The sequence below is a fragment of the Ipomoea nil genome, unplaced genomic scaffold, assembly GCF_001879475.1.
Source record: "Ipomoea nil cultivar Tokyo-kokei standard unplaced genomic scaffold, Asagao_1.1 scaffold1101, whole genome shotgun sequence".
NCBI lineage: Eukaryota > Viridiplantae > Streptophyta > Magnoliopsida > Solanales > Convolvulaceae > Ipomoea > Ipomoea nil.
The window spans coordinates 506,586-512,970 of record NW_017617529.1 but is presented as its reverse complement, the minus strand read 5'-3'; positions in this window follow the sequence as shown (position 1 = coordinate 512,970).

The following is a 6,385-nucleotide window of genomic DNA, read 5'->3' as shown; positions in this document are numbered from 1 at the left end:
ACTCGACTCTTGCAAAAACCCAACACCAAACACTAGCCACTTTTCTTCATCTTTTCTTCCCTTCTTTCCAGAAAATAATAGTCAATTTTATTTGATTATTATTTGTTTTCCTACCAACGGTACCAACATGGGAAAGAGGCAGCAAATACTAAAGGTTCTAGTACGGATTTGGGAGAAGCCCAAGTCCAGATGGCTAACAGAGACTAAGACAGGCTCCAAATTCGCTCGTCTTTGTGTTCAGCTTTCAGGGACATGGCTCGACCATGGAGTTGGAGACCACATCTAACGTTCAGACTTTGCAGGAGGCTGCTACGCCAAGGGTGGGGGAGCATTTTTCAATCCCCTCTCCTTCCTTCTCCAGCTCAATGATTGTTCTTTGTTGGAATTGTAGGGGGATTGGGAACAATCTGGTCGTGAGACACGTGAAATTGCTCTTGGTGTCTCAAAAACTGGATTGTTTTTGTCTCCTCGAAACGAAAACAAAGAATAAGCACAAGATGGTTAAGATGGCGGAGAAACTTGGGTTTACTAATCACTTTATGGTAGATCCCATCAGTTTCGCGAGCGGTCTTCTCCTCTATTAGAACTTTGATCGTATTAAGCTTGAAGTTCTAGATTTCAACTCCCAGGTAATTCATGGGAGAATTATTCTGGATACTAATAATATTGTTAGAATTTCCTTCTGTTACGTCAGGCCTAGTCTAGTAACCAAGTACCTTTTTTGGAGAGCTTGTTTGGACAATGCGGATAAAGTGAAAGAACCGTGGATTGCCCTAGGGGATTTCAATGACATCGCCGCAGAGGACGAGCAATGGGGTAGTGAAAGAATCAATAGCAACATCACAAACAAGTTTACTGATGCTATTCATTCTTGCAAGCTGATTGACATGGCGGTTGAAGGTCTGAGATTTACTTGGATTCGACAGGTTGGTGGCTTGACGACTCTGAGAAGAAGATTAGACAGAGCTCTATGGAACGTGGATGTGCAACTCAACTTCCCAGAGGAAAAATGTAACACTCCACTTTTTATAAATCTTAATTACAAATCTAAACCACAATTAGCATAAACTAAGCAGCGGATAAACAACTTAATAAATAAACTAGTGGGAATGTCACCGCCACAACCACCACTCCGTGGTGATTGCACAGGCTAAGGATGGAACTAGAAATAAAATAAATGACTAACATCCATATTAATAACTGAAAGTCATAAGGGGGAAAAAGTCACCCCAAAAGTCTACATCATCAAACGTCATCAAAACATCATAAGTCTAAAATCCGGATAATAAAGTCATCAACAAAACATAAGAGTTTAGACATCTCCAACTAAGAGACTAGTCTAACTCGATCACCTCTCATTGTTGGGCCCACCTGAAAGGGGTTTTGCAAGCAACACATAGACAAATAGGAAAACACCCGTTAGCACGAAGCTAAGTATAACCACACTCAACCCTGTAAAGTACTATAGAATATACTTTGGAAAACATTTGTTCACATACTAAGATCAAGTATTCATAATCACTTAAACAACATTCAATCATACTCAACTAATGGATATATTAGGAACGGGCTCGGAGCAAACCGACCCGGGAAGGCGTGGTGCAAGGGGCCAAGGGCGACCCCGGCACGGGCCGACTAAGGCCTCGGCTAAGGGACTCCTGCAGCCCGGCCAAGGTCGACCCGGGAAGGCGTGGTGCAAGGGGCCAAGGGTGACCCCGACACGGGCCGACTAAGGCAACGGCTAGGGGACTCCCGCGGCCCGGCCAAGGTCGACCCGGGAAGGTGTGGTGCAAGGGGCCAAGGGCGGCCCCGGCATGGGCCGACTAAGGCCTCGGCTAGGGGACTCCCGCGGCCCGGCCAAGGTTGACCTCAGCAGGGGTCTACTTCGACCCGTCGGCCACGGCTAGGGCCTACCTCGACCCCGGAGCACAAGGCTGCCCCGGGTCCTCGCGTGGACTCAGTCAAATCGCGATCCAACCGCCCCACGAGAATAGGGTGGGCGGTTAGGAGGTTAGCTAGTATAAAAATGGGGATCATTGTCTTGTTGAGGACATCTACTATCTTGTCTAAATATAAAATATTCCTTGTAATTCTCCTACGAAAGACTATCAATATGAAAGTTGTCCCCGCGACACATATTCATTGCATTTTCCTATCTATTATTTATCAGATTTAGTAATTCGGGTCCATCCCGGGTAATTAAATCCATCATTGGTGCTCTTGTTGAGAGTTGACGTACAAGCTCGAGCGTGCTCCATGTTCCACTAGTTATATATGGCAAAGTCGAGGTCCAACTCTCGCGGCTCCTGTAACACCCGTGCCTCCCTTACCGGGGGTGGTCTCAACGGGACCACCAGTCAGTAACGAACCCTTTCTTTGAGGTCGGCGGGTGACCTCAGATATCACCTCACCAACCACTGCAATAGTGCGTTGACCCCCCTCCTCCTCCAAATCTCGCTCTTTTCCGGGAGGGGGCGGCCGCCCTTCAGTAGGCCTCAGTGACACTGGCCCGCCTCGCGGTGGGGCTCCAAGGAGGTACGTAGGTCGGCCCGGAGGCCACCCGAAGGATGCCGACCCCGCCTCCGCCTCCCTCGAGAGGGCTCAGCGGCCCAAGCACATGACCACCTCGCGCGCCTGGCACCCAGGTCAAGGGGCAGGCCAACTCGCCCCGACCCCCACATGCCGGGCCTCAACAGGGACGTCATCACCCACAAGCTCGCCGTCGACCCCACAATCAAGCCGGTGCAACAACGCAAGAGGTACCTTCCTGAAGCCCAAAGTGGGGGCACCTAGAGACCCCACCCCTGAAGCCCAAAGTGGGGGGCTTGACCCCGAACAACGACATATGTTCTCCCTAGTAGAACCGGCGAAGTCCAACCTCGCCTAGCAGGAAGAAGAGTTATCAACCCATGGTCGCGGTCGTGCGCGCCAGCCCGACCTTGACATTCCCTAACGGTAGTGTAGGAGGGACGCCCCCGCTCACTACTAGGGGACCTACTCGGACCAGCCCCTCAACCTTGGTCCCGAATAAATCTCCAAGATAACCCGAGTGAAGGACCTCAAGAAGTCTACTAGGGAGGCCTACCCGGTCCTCCCCCTGTAAGCTCGAGCTCCCTACCTACATACTCCTCGAGGACACACTCCACGGATGACCCTACAACGACACCCTACTACACTACCTATACCCCAATGAGGGTCACCAGGGAGACCCCATTCTCCTCGTCCTACGACTTTGAAGCCCAAACCCCCTCTAAGGTAGCCAGCCATACCTTCCCCATGGACAGAAGAATACGACCCCGACCTCAACGAGGGCAACCACCGGACCTCCTCATCGAGAATACCAACACCAAGCTAAGGCCTACCGCGACACGCGTGTCCGACCTCGTTACTCCCAGGTCGGCATCCACGCTTGCCGAAGGCGTGAGGCTAGCCAGCCCCAGGATGGGGGCAAGTTCGCAAAGAGGTGGGAAGGCCCGTACGTGGTAGAGTCGTGGTCCGTCCTGGAAGCTACAAGCTCAAGACGCCAAAACGAAAAGAGATGATAATGGAACTCCGAGCACCCGCTCAAGTACTTCCAGTATTTCTATCTTATAAGGTGGTCCGTCTAGTTAACTTTAATAAAAGCAGTAAAAATTCACCGTAGACTCATTTTCACTACTCGTAGAAGGGGTGGAGGGTACCCATCCAACCTTTTCAGCTATCCAAAGGGGGCACGAGGCCCGACCTCGTTGGCTACCCAACGGAAGAGCCTAACGGCCCAAGTCCGGCGACTTGGGACCGACAGGCTACCCTAAGGGGGCACGAGGCCCGACCTCGCGTACCAACCCCGACGGAAGATCTTAACGGCCCAAGTCCGGTGACTTGGGGCCGACGGCTTACCCGAAGGGGGCACGAGGCCTGACCTCGCGTACCAACCCCGACGGAAGAGCTTAACAGCCCAAGTCCGGTGATTCGGAGCCGACGGGCTTACCCTAAGGGGCACGAGGCCCGACCTCGCGTACCAACCCCGACGGAAGATCTTAACGGGCTAAGTCCAGTGACTTGGTACCGACGGGCTACCCTAAGTGGGTTCGAGGCCCGACCTCGTTCGCCACCCGACGGAAAAGTTCTTGGACCAAAGGGTGCCCTTAACCAAACAACTATGCCGACCCCAAAAAAAAAAAAAAAAAAAAAAAAAAAAAAAAATCTACTAAAGCTAGTCCATAGCAAGAGGTCTAACCTCGTGTACCAACCCCGACGGAAGAGCTTAACGGCCCAAGTCCGGTGACTTGGGGCCGACGGGCTTACCCTAAGGGGGCACGAGGCCTGACCTCGCGTACCAACCCCGACGGAAGAGCTTAACGGCCCAAGTCCGGTGACTTGGGGCCGACGGGCTTACCCTAAGGGGGCACGAGGCCCGACCTCGCGTACCAACCCCGACGGAAGAGCTTAACAGCCCAAGTCTGGTGATTTGGAGCCGAGAGGCTTACCCTAAGGGGCACGAGGCCCGACCTCGCGTACCAACCTCGACGGAAGATCTTAATGGGCTAAGTCCGGTGACTTGGTGCCGACGGGCTACCCTAAGTGGGTTCGAGACCCGACCTCGTTCGCCACCCGACGGAAGAGTTCTTGGACCAAGGGGTGCCCTTAACCAAACAACTATGCCGACCCAAAAAAAAAAAAAAAAAAAAAAAAAAATCTACTAAAGCTAGTCCATAGCAAGAGGTCTAACCTCTAAGTAGAGCCCAAACTCCGGGTCGCCTAAGAGGAGGACGGCTACCTCATGAGCTCGCCCAAGAGGAGGACGGCTACCTCATGAGCTCGCCCAAGAGGACGACGCATCAAGGGGGCTACTTCATGAGCTCTCCCATGAGGAGGATACATCAAGGGGGCTACATCATGAGCTCGCCCAAGAGTAGGACGCATCAAGGAGGCCACCTCATGAGCTCGCCCAAGAGGAGGACGGCTACCTCATGAACTCGCCCAAGAGGAGGACGCATCAAGGAGGCCACCTCATGAGCTCGCCCATGTGGAGGACGGCTACCTCATGAGCTCGCCCAAGAGGAGGACGCATCAAAGAGGCCACCTCATGAGCTCGCCCAGAGGAGGACGGCTACTTCATGAGCTCGCCCAAGAAGATGACGCATCAAGGATGCCACCTCATGAGCTCGCCCAAGAGGAGGACGACTACCTCATGAGCTCGCCTAAGAGGAGGACGCATCAAGGAGGCCACCTCATGAGCTCGCCCAAGATGAGGACGCATCAAGGATGCCACCTCATGAGCTCGCCCAAGAAGAGAAGGGCTACCTCATGAGCTCGCCCAAGAGGAGGACGCATCAAGGAGGCCACCTTGTGAGCTCGCCCAAGAGGAGGATGACTACCTCATGAGCTCGCCCAAGAGGAGGACACATCAAGGAAAGCGCACGAAAGATGTAAAGTGAACTCAGAAATCAAAGTCCCATACACAATGCCGAGGACTCCAAGACTTATGAGTGTTCTTGTAGAGAAGAAGTCCCGGTCGCGATGGAATCACATCAAAGTTGGCCAAAGAGGAAGGGGGCAGGGCGGACGTCTACCCGTGGGCTTGGGGTCAACCTTCGACTCGGGCTACTCTCCTTCGTCGACGACGACTCACAACTCAGAGAGTGGGGGACTGATGATGGATATATTTCGAACAGGTTCGGGGCAAACCGACCCGGGAAGGCATGGTGCAAGGGGCCAAGGGCCCTGATGTGGTCGCGGCGCGATGTGAAGGGACTTTGGCGACCCAGTTGGGGTTGGCCTCGGGAGGGGCCAACCTTTGACTCGGGCTACTCTCCTTCGTTGACGAAGACTCGCAACTATGAGAGTGGGGACCGATGATGGATATATTAGGAACGGGCTCGGAGCAAACCGACCCGGGAAGGCGTGGTGCAAGGGGCCAAGGGCGACCCCGGCACGGGCCGACTAAGGCCTCGGCTAGGGGACTCCTGCAGCCCGGCCAAGGTCAACCCGGGAAGGCGTGGTGCAAGGGGCCAAGGGCGACCCCGACACAGGCCGACTAAGGCCTCGGCTAGGGGACTCCCGCGGCCCGGCCAAGGTCGACCCGGAAAGGCGTGGTGCAAGGGGCCAAGGGCGTTCCTGGCATGGGCCGACTAAGGCCTCGGCTAGGGGACTCCCGCGGCCCGGTCAAGGTCGACCTCGGCAGGGGTCTACTTCGACCCGTCGGCCACGGCTGGGGCCTACCTCGACCCCGGGGCACAAGGCTACCCCGGATCCTCGCGTGGACTCGGTCAAACCGCGATCCAACCGCCCCACGAGAATAGGGTGGGCGGTTAGGAGGTTAGCTAGTATAAAAATGGGGATCATGGTCTTGTTGAGGACATCTACTACCTTGTCTAAATATCAAATATTCCTTGTAATTCTC